The 15,915-nt window shown below is 36.5% G+C and overlaps 1 pseudogene across 1 annotated transcript; it reads left to right on the top strand.

Annotated features, from left to right (window-relative positions):
- The first annotated feature begins 265 nt into the window (after positions 1 to 265).
- On the top strand, positions 266 to 1,925 carry LOC114262530 (putative F-box protein At4g22030 pseudogene; annotated as a pseudogene). The gene has a single exon (XR_014341394.1). The product of XR_014341394.1 is annotated as a putative F-box protein At4g22030 pseudogene (transcript).
- Positions 1,926 to 15,915: the final 13,990 nt, after the last annotated feature.

Genomic DNA, 15,915 nt, shown 5'->3' with positions numbered 1-15,915 from the left:
ACAAAAAAACGGTTGAGTTGGACTGTTTCAAGGTACTTAACTCGTTATTGTGTTGTTTGAAGTCAATGAAGCACCACAAATAATTCCTATTGGGTGAGCCGTGAAGTAAAATAATAAATAAATAAATAAAACGAAACAAAACGAAGACTCAGTAATATTCTAAACACTGGAATACCAAATCAAAACTTTGAACAGTTGCTCCTTTGCATATCAACCCCAACCTCTGTCTCTATATATACCAAGCCACATAGTTCCATTCAAATTAAATACAGTCTTCAAATCAAACGCTAAACTCAATAACCCAAATCACAAACAACTAGATTTTAAACATCGATCGACACGATCACAAGCCAAAACCATTCAATACTGTCAACACCCAGATATAAAACTACCTCTCACACAAACCAATCTTCTAATCCAAAGCCAATAAATCATGGCCAGCCTTAAAGCTTCAAACTTGATGTTCTCATCGACTTCATCGTCTTCATGTTGCCGGAGAGAGATTATCAGAGCTGCCATCCATATGCCGAAGCTCAGGCATGGAGGTCTACTTTCTCTTCCCAACCTCACCAAAACTAGAGGTTTGGTGGAGGAGTTAGAAATGAGAAGTAGTTACACAAATACAAACACTAACTCTTATCCTAAATATGATACTAGGGTTTCTGAGCCTACGGTGATAGCAAAGCTATATGCAATCATGGAGGCTATTGTGGATAGAGTGGAGATGCATAAAAATATTGGAGAGCAAAGAAACAACTGGAATAGCCTACTTTTAACCTCTATTAATGCAATCACTCTTACAGCTGCTACAATGGCGGGCATTGCAGCCACTGGTGTAGGTGGTGGCGCTGCCGTTGTGTCCCTTAAGCTCTCTTCCACTTTGTTATATTTGGCGGCTACTGGGATGTTATTAATCATGAACAAGATTCAACCATCTCAACTCACCGAAGAGCAACGAAACGCTTCTAGGTTGTTTAACCAACTCCACGAAGAAATTCACACGATGGTGTGCATTGGGAATCCAACCATGCATGATGTGAAGAAGGCAATGGAAAAGGTTTTGGCACTTGACAAGGCCTACCCGCTTCCCTTACTAGGCGTGATGCTTGAAAAATTCCCTAAAACTGTAGAACCTGCCGTCTGGTGGCCTCTGCATCAGGAGAAAAGACAAGCGATACGATACAATGGGAGAAAGATTAATAATAGGAATGGTTGGGACGATAAGTTGGAAGAGGAAATGAGAGAGATAGTTGGGGTTTTGAAGAGGAAAGACGAGGAAGACTACTTGAGGTTAGGTGAAAAGTTCTTGAAATTGAACAAGGTGTTAGCCATTTCGGGCCCTTTACTAACCGGCCTAGCAGCCATTGGCTCGGCTTTCGTGGGAAGCCCTAACCATGGCTCATGGGCTGTGGTGCTTGGAGTTGTTGGTGGCGCTTTGTCAACCGTCGTGAATGCATTTGAGCATGGCGGGCAAGTTGGAATGGTGTTTGAGATGTACCGGAGCAATGCTGGTTTCTTTAAGCTCATGGAAGAGTCTATTGAATCAAATTTGGAGGAAGAAGTGGAGAAGAGAGAGAATGGGGAGATGTTTGAAATGAAGGTGGCTTTGCAGCTTGGAAGGAGCTTATCAGAGTTAAAAGACCTTGCAGCTTCTTCTTCAATTAAAGGAGAGGCCATGAAAGAGTTTGCAAGCAAACTTTTCTAATTCATTCAATTCAATTCAATTGTAATATATGTAACACTAACTTTAGTTGTTTGTAGTTTTGTCCATACAGACTGTAAATCAATTCCATTCATTTATTCATTGTAAAAATAGTGAGTTAATGAAAGAAACAATTATAATACTGAAGCAGTACATTGTGTGTTTTAATAAGATAAACATGTTCATTGACATTCATGTTCACCAAAAATAGAAGACAACAATCTTATTTATCATCAAGTGGAGTGATTCCAATGAATTAATGTAGAGAAAAACAAAAAAAATAATAATCATTTATAATTTTCATACAACATCCGTATCGATAGGGGTTTGAATTTGTGCATTTTTTTTTTTGGCAAATCTTGGAGGTCTCATGTTTGACTCTCATGAGGCACAATACTATACAAAAAAATTTGCTTAGTTGATGTGGATGAGGCAATTCCTAGTGTGATGTCATGTTTGAAGTGTCTAATTTAAAAAAAAAAAAAATTTGAGGGGGGGGGGGGGATCATCTCGTCTTTCACCATTGACTCTCAACAAAAATAACAGCTAAAAAAAATTGAAATGGTCCAAATTTATCGTTTTTTTTCATGGACCAAACAGAGCTTATATATTTATTTTTTTTGGATTAGCAAAAAAGAAATTATATTGATGTAAAATCAAAGATACAAGATACAAATCAACTACATCAATAAAGAGAGGAAGTGCAAAAGTATCACGATGAGTTAAATCATCTCAACTATGTTGGCACCAAAAAGCCCATCATATCATAGGCTAGCACCCCCAAAGTTGGTGCCTAAAAAGCAAGAAAACTCCTCTACAACTAGCACTACAAAGCAGTCCAACAGAACAGAACCTGACCCAAGACTTGCAGCCTATATAGGACTAGCAAAACAAAGCCCCAACTACCGAACAGAAAAACACTCCAGCAGAAGCAACCAGCACAAAGAACCAAATCAACACAGAGAAACACTCCAAACAAAGAATTGCATCTTTAACCAAATCAGCACAGAGAACTGCTGCAATATTGGACCTGCTGCCAATATTGGACCTGCTAGCAATATGGAAACCACCATAACAGTCCAACATATCAACTACCAAGACTTGCGGCCATCTTCTTCCTATACAAGACTTGCAAAAACAGAGCCCAAACTAACAGACAAATACACACTCTAGCAGAAACAACCAGAAGACTAATCTCAATCAACAGCACCAGCAGGTTCAACTACATTTATCAACACCAGTAGAAGATTAAGGATGAAGAATTGCATCTTTAACCAAATCAGCACAGAGAACTGCTGCAAATTTAACTCTCATTCCTAATACAGAATTAGACCTGCTGCAAATTAAAGACTACATCATTAACAGAGAACTGCACTTTGGCTGGGGATGATTTGACCCACAAAGCTATTCTTGCTTTGGCAATCTCACATAAATCTTGTAAATTTGGCCGAGAACCATTAAAAAACGCAGTCATTTCTATGTTTCCATGTGGACCAAAAGACAACCAGAGGTATCACTTTCCATAGCAGCTTCTCTATCTTTTTCATCTTACCGAATGACCACCACTACAGCAGCCCTTCCACTGAGTTTGGTATAACCCACTGTACACCCCACCATTTCATGATATGAGACCACAGCAACCAAAAAAAATGGACAAAATAGCAAGATATGATTAATTGTTTCCACCTCAACTTGACAAAAGACACAACCCATATTTGCATTCACTTCTAATATCCCTATTCTCTGGAGAAAGCTTACTGTTTTCACCCTACCTCGCCAAGCCAACCACCCAAAGAATTTTACTTTAGGTGGAGCACAATTGTGCCAAACTTCCATTGCCATTTTCTTAACAGGCCCCAAGAATACTTCACAGCTTTTGTGCATTGATGCGACAGAGAACACATGGATCAGTCTTCCACTTCCAAACATCTAATCTGGTGACTCTAATGACTGGTGCAGACCTTATTAAGATATATAACCTACCTACCTCCTCCTCCTCCCAACCCAACAGAGGCCTTCTAAATTCCAGATTCCAGTCCTGAGTCTCTCCTCTTCTGGTATAAAAATCTGAAATTATTCCATACTTATCAGTGGACAAAGAAAATAATAATCTGGGAAATTCAGTCTTAAGACACACCTCCCCTATCCATTTATCTATTCAGAATTGAGCTCTCCTACCATTCCCCAACTGAATTACAGTGTTTTCAAGGTAGAAGTTGTATAACTCAGGCTGAGTTCTAACTGCACTAATTATATCAAACCAAATTTTTGAAACTCTGATATTTCCTTCCATATAAGGCAACCAGCTTCCACTCCCCATACCATAGTTTGAACAAATAACATCCTTCCACAAAGTCTGGTGTTCTGGCCCAAACCTCCACCACCATTTTAGCAGTAGGCAATTATTCATATCTGTGGGTCTTCTAATTCCCAAACCACCCAAATTCTTGCTTCTGGGAATGACTTCCCAACTAACCATACGCACTTTTCTTCTAAGATCTGATCCCCCTCATAAGAAATTTGCTTGGATTCTATCTATTTCTTTTGCCACCCCTACTGGTATTTTGAACACTCACAAGCAGTAAAGAGGCAAATTACTTAGAACAGACTTAATTAAAGTCAACCTCCCCGCAAACAAAAGCAACCTTCTCTTCCATGTGGGTAATTTCTATTTAAATCTATCCAAGACTGGCTTCCATGTACTCTTTCTGTCAAGATTAGTTCCGAGAGGTAGTCCAAGGTACTTTAAAGGCAGGTTTTGATGGGCACAATTTAATCGAGAAGCAAAACCTTGCAGTAGCTCTTCATCCACGCCAATATCAGCAATCACACTCTTATTATAAATAATTTTCAGCCTTGATATTAGTTCAAAACACCGGAGTATTCTTTTAATAGTCACTACTTCCACCCACTCAGCTCACAAAACAATATTGTATCATCAGCAAATTGCACATGTGTTACTTTTATCCTATTATTACCAATGACAACACCTATGATTAGACCTATTTCCTTGGCTCTGTCAAACAAGATATTCAAACCCTCGGCCATTATATTGAAAAGAAAATGAGATAATCGGTCACCTTGTCATAGACCTCTCTGTGATACCCGAGTACGTAACCTGTCTCTTTCTCTTCTAATTGTGTTTATCTTGCTCGGAGTAGTGTCAGAAATTAATCTAAGGTCTCGTCGACCATTTGGATTCATCATTCTCGAAAACTTCCTCTAATTCCCTTTCTTGGTCCTATTTTTTTCAAGGTTGAGTTTTACTTGTCTTGGAGGGCTTGAAATTTGATCTGGGGTGTCCGGGACTCACTGGTGCAACTTGGGGACAAAAAGGAAAAATTACACGTGCGGGGCACGTGCAGGAAGTACGAGAGCACGTGCAAGAATGTGGTCGCACGTTTGGGAAGTAAAGCCGCACGTGCAGTGAGGAAGGGAAATTCTGGATTGGCTACTACATTATATGCACGTGTAGAAAGAGGTGCGGGAGAGAGTGCCGCATGTGTGGGGGTGAGTGTTGCACCTGCGAGAAGTACGTGCCGCATGTACGGGAAAAGGCGCACACGTACGGAAAAGCGCTGAGTCTGAATTTTTTTTCCTTTTCTTCTCTTTGGGTTGAGTGTATCTCACTTTTACACATCTCTCTCTCTCCCTCTAAAACACTTTTCTCTTCCTTCCACTACAAAAAAAAACACCTTTGGCGACTAAATTTTTAGTCGCCAAAGGTCCCATTTTAGTCGCCAAATGTCAAAATTTCACTTTTCCCGACTAAAAAGTTTAGTCGCCCGTGTTGTCGCCAATAAATCGTCGCGGATGCCTTTGGCGACTAAAATACTGTTAGTCGCCAATATATATGTGTTCAGCGACTAAAGATTTCGTCGCCAATAGTCATTTTTATTTTATTATTTATACCTTTGGCGACTAACAGTTTAGTCGCCAATAGTTCATTTTTTATTTTATTATTTATACCTTTGGCGACCATTCACTTTAGTCGCTGAAAGTGTTTTCAGGAAAAAAATTTTTTTGCCTCCGCTGCTAGCAGGTTTCGAACTTGCGCCAACCCACGCCAAACCCTTTGGCACAACACTCCCTCCACTCTGCCACTATATCATCATATGATCATATATGCAATATATATTATTTATATACTATATTAACCGCAATTAATACAAAATAATATTTATAAATATAATTTTTTTAATTCAATATAATTTTTGTAAAAAAATAAATTATTTGCTAAAAAAAAAAGTATGCGACTTTTGGCGACTAAAACCATTTTTTAGTCGCTAATTGTATTATTTTGGGCTACTAATTACTTATTTGTCGCTAAAAAACAAGTTCTCAATTAAAAATCAGGACTTTTGGCGACTATCCAGAAATTTCGTCGCCAAAACCACTACTTTGGGCGACTAAAATGGATTTTCGTCGGCAAAACCCCCACTTTCAGCGACTAAATTGTTTTTAGTCGCCAAAACTGCTATAATCGGCGACTAAACCTGTTTTTTGTCGCCAAAACCGTAACTTTTCGCTACTAAAGTATTTTAGTCGCCAAAAACTGTGACTTTTGGCTACGAAACAAAGTTTAGTCGCTAAAAACCCTATATTCGGCGACTAAACTTCATTTTAGTCGCTAAAACCCTGCTTTTCGGCGACTATACTCTTTTAGTCGCTAAAACCTTGCTTTTCGGCGACTAATTCCATTTTAGTCGCCATTTCATGCACTTTCAGCGACGAATTTTTTTTTTTTAGTCGCCGTTGGTGTTTTTTGTTGTAGTGTTCTCTCTACATTTCCTACACCAAATTAGATTATACCTTTGATTTCTTGAAATCCATTGGAGTTTTGATCCTAGTCCTTTCATCAAAGTTGGAGAACTTCTCGAGGGTTACGTTTTATGTGGTGGAAATCAAGTTTCAACACTGCTGATTTTTGGAGATTTCATCTCATTTCTTCTTCAAACTTGAGGTATAGATTTTCTTAAAGTTATATATATATTTTTACAAGATTATGTTGATTTTGGAACTCCCTTTGGTGGTATTGAAATTTGACTTTTGGCTCAAGTGTGTTGATGATTTTAAAAGTGGATTTACACCTTGTTTTCAAAATTTCTTAAGAAGTTTGAGCTACATTGATTGTGGAAAGATGTTTTTGGAGAGATTCTTTCAAAAGATGAGGAAGTGTCCAGTTTTGGTGGAAAAACCTAAAAATTTGAGATTTTTGGAGGAAATGTTGAAAATTCATGAATGTTTACTTATTATAGTGTTAAAATGAATAAATTATTGGAAATTTTATATTGTTGTTTATAAATGAGAATTTCAGGGAACATGAAAAATGGTTGGTTATGAGGTTTATTGTTCAAAAATGTTAGCATAGTCATAAAATGACTAAGTTAATAAAAATGCATGAAATGTGGGAATGTTGCTACTCCTCGATAGATGTAAATGAGTATATGCTTATCTTGTGAAATTGCACTGGAAAGAGAAATGGAAATCGTAATCACAAATGCAAAAATTGTTTGGAAGGAATTGAAAATGGAAAAATGTTATGATGTATTGTTATACGTTGCATTGACATTTAAATTCATTTGGTTATTATGAGTTTTGAATTGAGATTTGAAAATTTTTGCATTGAAAAAGGGGAATGTTTGTGAAACAAGATCTCATTGAATTGTTTTGGTGTAAAAACTTCGGTAAATCCGGATATGGGGTGTAGATGAAATTGATTAAGTTGGCCCGAGTGTCCAGAGTAAAAGACTGAAAACACGCGCTTAGGAGATACCACGTGCCTTCCGGTCCGCTACCAGTAAAGTGGGGTTTTGGTAGTGCTAGTTATGCCTAGTTGCAGACACCAACTTAGGGATTACCTGAGTCGTGTTTACCGTCCCTTGAGCTTAATTTAAAATTATTAAATTGTTAAATTTTCAAGTTTTCATTGAGCATGATGGTTTTCAAAAAGACATTAATGCGACTTTCTTTTAAAAGTATGGCATGGCATATGCATTTCATCCTGTGAGATTTGTATAAAATGTATATAATTTGTTAAGAATTTCCTACTGAGTTTTATGCTCACCCTATGAGATTTTATGCAGGAAAAGATGTGGTGATTCCGCCAAACTAAGGGCGTGGATATGTATGTTGAGAGCACAAGGCTCTTGTTTTGTTGTGATTATATTTTTTTTCAAGCCAAGGACTATATTTGTATGGGTTCAAGCAACCATTTTGTATAACCGGGCTTAAGCCTTGGACATTGTAGCCCTTGAGGGCATTTATTATATGTGACTAGATGTTTTTCATACTAATAGATTCATATACTAAAGTCATTGAATGTATATTCGCATGTGGAATTATTTTGTAAATCTCTTATGTTTATGTATGCAAGTGTCAAAGATTTAATTTGGTTTACCGTAAGGAGCGGTTGTTAGTGTACTTTTGTTGTGTATTTTCTTGGGGCGTTACACTCTCTGTGGGCAAAACTCCTCGATAGGTGAACCATTCACTAAAATTGACACTTTTGTGGAGGTTACACAAGTTTTCATCCATCTCACCCATCCTTCCCCAAATCTGAAATTGGAGCACATAGTGAACAAGAATTCCCAATTGATAGAATCATAAGCCTTCTCAAAGTCTAGTTTCAACACCAAACCTCTTATTCGTTTTTCTCTACCCATCAACTACCTCATTAGCAATAAGGATCCCGTCCACAATATTCCTTCATCCCATAAATGCTGATTGGGTCTCACTAATGATCTTTGGCATTACTTGCTTCATCCTATTTGCCAAGACTTTAGCCAGGATTTTGTACAGGGAACCAATATGACTAATGGGCCTATAGTCATTCAAGCTTGATGGGCTATCCACTTTGGGAATTAGCGCAATGAATGAGCTATTTAATCCGCTAACCAGATTTGCATTCTGATAGACGCCCGGTCATCTTGGTGCTTTTAATGATCAGCTACACCCAAACAAAGCTTATATAACGACAACAGCACCATATGTCAAACCATAATTCAACTTAAAATGAATTTTTTGTTTAATTTTTATTGGCAAAAATTAGTTGTTAGTTATTAAATTAATATTTTGAGAGAGTTGAACCCTTAATTTCACGCTTACAAGCACCTAAGTATTGCACTCATGCCTAACAACAACACATGTAATGTATCTATTTTATTTTATTTTTAACTGAATGTTCGAATCAGCTTACGCGCACCTCAATTAATTCTAGGAGATTAATCTCACCGCCTACTTGCAACGGCGGCATTTAAAACCAAAACAAATGTCTTATAAGGAGTGGCTCCAGAAAGCTTATTGCAGCTAGTAAATATTGAATCTAAAATCTAGAGGGTGCACACCTTCAAGCCCTAGGTTATGCTCATTGGAGCTCAATTTGAGACAAATCAACCATTAACTAAGTAATTACTGAACCAAAATGAACTCTAATGACACAACTAGATTGGACTGTCCAATTCTTCGTTATGAGCTCTTTATAGGATGTATTTTGATGATTTTTTATTTTCTTATTTTCTTATTTTTACCTTTTAAGTTCTTATGAAAAAAACTTAGTATCTAAAAAAATCAAATTGATTCGATAACTATAATCATATGTTTATATAATATTAATGTCAATTTCTCAAACTAAATAGACGGGCTACAATATTGCAAAATTTATTATATTTTCAATTTTTTGTAACTAAGTCAGATGCTTAAATAACATTCACATAATAACGTACTATTGGTGTTATAAAAATTCTGATAATAGAACTCCATTCCTCATATTTGATTTCAACAATTCAAACATATAATTAGTATAGGCAATTGGTCAATTCAATGCGTGGGGTGCAACGGTCCATGTTCAACCCGGACCCATTCTTCCAATCATGTACTAGGTCACTTTTCAATTTTTTTTTAGGGTAATCGATGAGGTCATTTTTTATTTTTTTTTTAAATTCAAACCATAGAATAGAATTTATGGGCATTATTGTTTTTATTTTTGCCAACATGTTTTCAGACCTCCCAATTCACCCAACCTAAGCATGTTTGATCTCTCATTCCACACATTAATTATATAACTAAATCAAACCATACCAAACCAAATTATATAACTAAATCAAATTAATCCAAACCAAGTCTTGCGACTCAATCAGATATTAGGTAACTATTGAAAAAAATCTTTGACACCATCCTATATATTGTTTGGCTTCCCACATGTTTTGACTATTCTAGATGTGTATAAATTAAACAAGTGTACTCACTTGAGTGAACATAATTTTTTTTTTTTGATAAATAAACTTTATTAAGAAAAAATCAAGACAATATATAAGAAACTCCCAATACAAGACAACCCTAAAAGCACCTAACCAATATCATCATCTAAGAAATCTAAGAAAACAAACAAATCCGGATCCTCCCTCCTCTCTAACCAACTATACAAAGTTATTAGTAGCCGATTCTCGAACGATGAAACACAATGATGAATATCTTGAAAAGTCCGTTGATACTGCTCCAACCAAACCAACCACATCAAACATAACGGCACCAACAACCAAACTTTGGCATTGACATATATATTGAAGAATAGTAACAGTGTGTTTGGTTTGAGTTTTCTAGATTAAGTTTTTTGAAAATTGAGTTTTTTGGTTTTCGTATTCTTTTGTTTTTAGTGAATATTTTTTAAATTTTAAACATTTTTTTTTTTACTTTTTTAGATGCACCTTGGTTAGATATATCTAAAAGGTAAAAAATTTGTGAAAAAATATTTTAAAAAATTAATAAATACATAAAATACAAAAAATATACTAAATTCTTGTACTTTTTTTGTATTTTTGATATTTAGTGAATTTTTAAAAGATTTTTTTTACAATTTTTTTACTTTTTAGATGTATTTATGTTAGATGTGTCTAAAAAGTAAAAAAATTGCTTAAAATATTAAAAAAATTCAGTAAAACCAAAAAAACACGGAAAATAACAAAGTAGAAATTTCTGAAAAGTATTTTCTGAAAAATGAAAACGAGCAAAGCTGAATCTGGTTTTTGAAATTCACTTCACAAACCCAAACATATGCTGATTATTGTATTTGTAATCAGCTGGATTACAAATCTGAACTGAATAAACTAATATAAAGTTATTTTTATTTATCAAATTCCTAAATAATATTACCGAATATTACAATTGACATCAAGTTTTGAAGAATATTTTTGGTTTCATCATAACTATATGAAGATTAAAACAGAAAACAAAACAGAAAGAATGATATTGAGGAAATAAATCCCTCACAAAACCATTAATGAAAAAAAAAATTGAAGGAAAAGCTGACGCAAGAAATCATTGTGGCAGGAATCGATGTTCTTTCTCTACTTTGTTCTTGTAATGACTCGGTGAGTTAGATCAACCAGTGCTCGGCTTGATTTTTGAACATCCTCATCATCATTCTCAGCTAGCTCTCTGGTTCTGTATTCCCGGACTCCGTCCAAGGTAATCGAGAGCCTATATTTTCAATTGCATAGAGTGTTCGTTAGTTTAATAAAGTAGAAGGGTGAATGAATACAAATCCATGTTGATTCACTTGCATTATCATCCTCGTATCTAATTTAGGCACTTAAATTCTCTAATTTCATATGAAGCTTGAAGTAGAAGATAGTCACATTTCCTAATGAAGAAACATTTTTAGCATCTCACTCAAATGGGAGAAATAAATTCCATATATTTTCTAAATCCCATTTAATATAAAGTACATTTAAGACGTGTCCCCATACTCATGCCTACCTTTTAAATGCAAACATTAATTTCCTGATATGTAAGTTTAGGAAGACCTTGGACACAAACCTGCATCCGATGCATCCGATACCAGTGCTTTGTGAACATGTCTTCAGATGACCACAGTTTGAAGCTAAATTTAAGAATTTACACGGGACACACTTTGGTAGGTGACCAATGAAACATAGACATCAAGTTAATACTATCCAATAATTTAGGAGAAAAAATAGAACTAAGATACAAAAAAATAGTTAAATTCATGAGAGAATGGGAGCAGAGAGGAGGATCATAACTATGTTTCTTTGGGAAAAAACAAAAAAAAAAAAAGGAATCACTGTGATTGTGCATGTATATACATACATTTGACATACATAGCTACACGTAGTTTGTTGAATCGTGCATAATATGCATAACATGTAGAATGTAACATAGAAACTTGCAAGATCTACGTCTGCAGGGTTGTCGAATCCCCGATCAACGACTTCACACAGTTGCAGGAACTCCTCCCTGGCATATAATATTGGAGTTGTTACAATTCCCTGCAAAAGAATTTTAATTTTCTGCACTTATATGCTTATCCTCTATACAAGCTATACATCCAAACCAAACTATAAGCCTAGTGTCCCAATCAAGTGAAGTCGCCTACATGAATCTTTATTTCTCCATTAAGCTCTATCAAGTGCAATATGCTCAATTAAATTCATATATTCTTTCATTACCATGAAAAAGCTTTGGGACATTTCTTATTTTTTGGGCATCTGTATTAAATCTGTTGGTGACTCCTATGTTCTTTCTCATTACAAGTATGCCTCTGAGATTTTAGTCAAAGCTGGTATCTCTTCTTGCAAGCCTTGCAACCGATAGCTGTCAAGCCTGTTATCAGTCATTCTGATGCTCTTCCTTTTCATCAACCTGAATTGTATAGGAGTGTGGTGGGAGCTTTACAATATTTGACCGTAACAAGACCTGATTTGTCTCTAGCTGTCAATCAAGTTTGTCAACATATGCATGCTCCATCCAATTGCAATTTTGCTGCTCTAAAAAGGATCCTCAGATTTGTGCAAGGATCTTTCTCTAATGGTCTTACTTTCAGTCCCAGTTCTTTTGATCTACAAGCCTTTTCAGACTCTAATTGGGCAAGTGATACGTTGGATAGGAAGTTTGCTTCAGGCTATTGTGTGTTTCTTGGTTCTAATCTCATAAAAAGCAAACCACTGCTAAACATAGTTGGCTGCAAATGGTTCTTGTTGAGTTAGGTATTTCTGCTCTCACCACACTTTTTCTATGGTGTGACAATCTCTCAGCCATAGCCCTTGCTTCTAACCCTGTTTTTCACACTAGATCAAAACATGTAGAAGTGGATTGTCATTTTATTAGGGACAATGTGTGTGCTAAAAAAATTGTAATTCAGTATGTGCCTACAGTTGACCAAATAGTTGGTATCTTTACCAAGCCCTTATTAGCATCCAGATTTCATTATTTACAGGCCAAGCTTCTGGTCACCACTCTTCCCATCAGCTTGCAGGGGGCTGAGGAAATCAGGACTACAAAAGCAAAAGCCATGCCTAACGCTGAAAAGGCTATGACTACAGCCACAACTCAAGCTTCAATCCTTACTGATAAAACAAAAGAGCTACAGACCTAGCTGTGCATGTGTATGTATGTGTGTGTGAGTTATTTACATTGTAACAATATCTTAGTTAGTTGGATATATGGTTAGTTGGTTAGGTGAGGTTAGTGTGTTGTGTATACTATAATAGTTAGATATATGGTTACACTACAACAAAAATCACCTTTGGCGACTAAATTTTTAGTCGCCAAAAGTCCCTCTTTAGTCGCCAAAAGTGAATTTTTTAGATTCAGCGACTAAATTTTTTAGTCGCCCATTTTGTCGCCAGTACTTAGTCGGCAGAGGTATTGGCGACTAAACAAGTTTTAGTCGGCAAAAACAGGTGTTTCAGCGACGAAAGTGATGGTCGCCAATAGTGAATTACACTTTTGGAAATTATACATTCAGCGACTAATATTTTAGTCGCTGATAGCCATGAATCGCCGACCAAAGTGATTAGTCGCCCAAAGCAACACTTTTGGCGACGACTAATTTTAGTCGCCAAAGGTATTCCGTGAAAAAAAAAAAAAACCTTATTTCTTTGCATTTTCTGAGTTTCGAACCACTGACCCCTTTCACATTCTAAACGTTTAACCAAACACTCCCTCCACTATGCCACTATAACATCACATGAATGTATATGCAATATATATTATTTATATAGTATATTAATCGGTATTAATACAAAACTAATTATATAAATATAATTATTTTTATTCAATATAAATTATATAAAAAATAAATTATTTATTGAAAAAAAATTTAGGCCACTTTTGGCGACTAAAACCATTATTTAGTCGCCAATTCTATTATTTTGGGCTACTAATGATTTTTTTGTCGCTAAAAAAATTAGTTCCAATTAAAAATATGCAGTTTTGGCGACTAAACCTATTTTTAGTCGCCAAAACGTCACCTTTTGGCTACTAAACTGAATTTAGTCGCCAATACTCAGTTTTTAGCTACTAATTTTTTTTTGGTAGCCAAAAAGCTTCACTTTCAGCGACCAATATGTTTTTAGTCGGCAAAACACCTACAATCGGCCACCAATCTGTTTTTTAGTCGCCAAAACCATCACTTTTGGCGACTAAATTATTTTAGTAGCCAAAAACTGTCACATTCGGCGACTAAACTACCTTTAGTCGCTAAAACCCCCAGATTCGGCGACTAAAGTGCCTTTTAGTCGCTAAAAACCTTGTATTCGGCGACTAAACTGTTTTAGTCGGCAAAAGTGACCAATTTTGGCGACTAATTCCATTTTAGTCGCCAATTCTACTACTTTCAGCGACGAAAAAAGAAACTTTAGTCGCCAATTCTGCTATTTGTTGTAGTGTTAGTTAGGTGAGGTTAGTGTGCTGTGTATGAGTACATATACCCCATCATTTCTAATAATGAAAAAAATCAGTTTCAATATTTCTTCAAGCACATCCTTAAATCTATTGATTGTAGATTAAAAGCTAATCACTGTTGTTCATATTACAAAAACATGTCATGGACATATCAATCTGTATAAATTTTCTGTGTGAAAATTTTGTATATTTAACATTTTCTATCGATTGAAAGATTAGTTTGAGAGAGTGAGAGAAGCTATAGAGTGAGAGAGAGACTCTGAAATGTTTGTATTATGTTGTGTGATTTACAAAGAGATGAAGGCTCTCTTTATAGAGAGAGAAAGGGGCATTGGATACCACCATTATCACCGAAAGCAAACACTATACAATTAATAATATAAAGTTAAAGCTAGTCTATCATAAAGCTATACAAATAATAATGAAGTCTGCTAAAGCTATGCTAAAGCTATTCTAACAGCCCCCCGCAAACTCAAGGAGGGAAAGCATCAACCAAGTTGAGTTTGGAAACAAGATCATTGAAGCGGCCAGGAGGATGAGCCTTAGTGAAGATATCAGCGGGTTGATCGACTGAAGCAATAGGAAGAAGATGAACAGTTCCACAGGTGACATGCTGGCGAATAAAATGACAATCAATCTCAATATGTTTGGTGCGATCATGAAAAACATCATTGTGAGCAATCTGAATGGCACTCTGATTGTCACAGTAGAGAGGCGTAGGAGCAGATGAAGAAACACCCATATCAGCAAGGAGCCAGCGAAGCCAGAGAAGTTCTTGAGTAGTATCCGCAAGAGCTCGGTATTCAGCTTCGGTGCTAGAGCGGGCAGTGAGGGATTGTTTTTTGCTACGCCAAGCAAGAAGAGAATCCCCTAAGAAGAAACAGAAGCCCGTGGTGGAGCGTCGATCCGTAGGATCCCCAGCCCAATCAACATCAGAAAAGGCACGTAGGTCAAGAGAGGAAGAAGCCGAGAAGTGAAGACCATGGAACATAGTGCCTTTGAGGTAGCGAAGGATACGGAGTAGAGCAGTATAGTGGGGAGTGCGAGGAGCCGACATGTACTGACTGACAATGTGAACAGCATAGGCAATGTCAGGACGAGTGACTGTGAGATAGACAAGACTGCCGACGAGCTGGCGATAAAGAGTAGCATCAGAGAGAAGAGTCCCATCGAGAGGAGTGAGACGAATCTGGGGATCAACCGGAGTAGAGGCAGTTTTGCAATCAGTAAGACCAGCTCGAGCCAGAAGATCGGATGCATATTTGGCCTGGGACAAATAGGAACCAGTAGAATCATGAGAGACTTCAAGGCCTAAGAAGTAGTTAAGAGTACCAAGGTCCTTCATCTCAAACTGTTGGTGGAGAAATTGTTTGAGATGGAGAATACCAGCTTGATCATCACCAGTGATAATCATATCATCCACATACAGAAGAAGAAGAGTAGTACCATGAGAAGTAGTCCGTATAAAAAGAGCAGAGTCATAGGAGCTAGAGGTAAATCCGAAGTCATGA

The sequence above is a fragment of the Camellia sinensis genome, chromosome 9, assembly GCF_055761805.1.
Source record: "Camellia sinensis isolate YWXY chromosome 9, ASM5576180v1, whole genome shotgun sequence".
NCBI classification, from domain to species: domain Eukaryota; kingdom Viridiplantae; phylum Streptophyta; class Magnoliopsida; order Ericales; family Theaceae; genus Camellia; species Camellia sinensis.
Note: the sequence above shows the minus strand (reverse complement) of the source record. Positions and strands in the feature narration are given on the sequence as shown.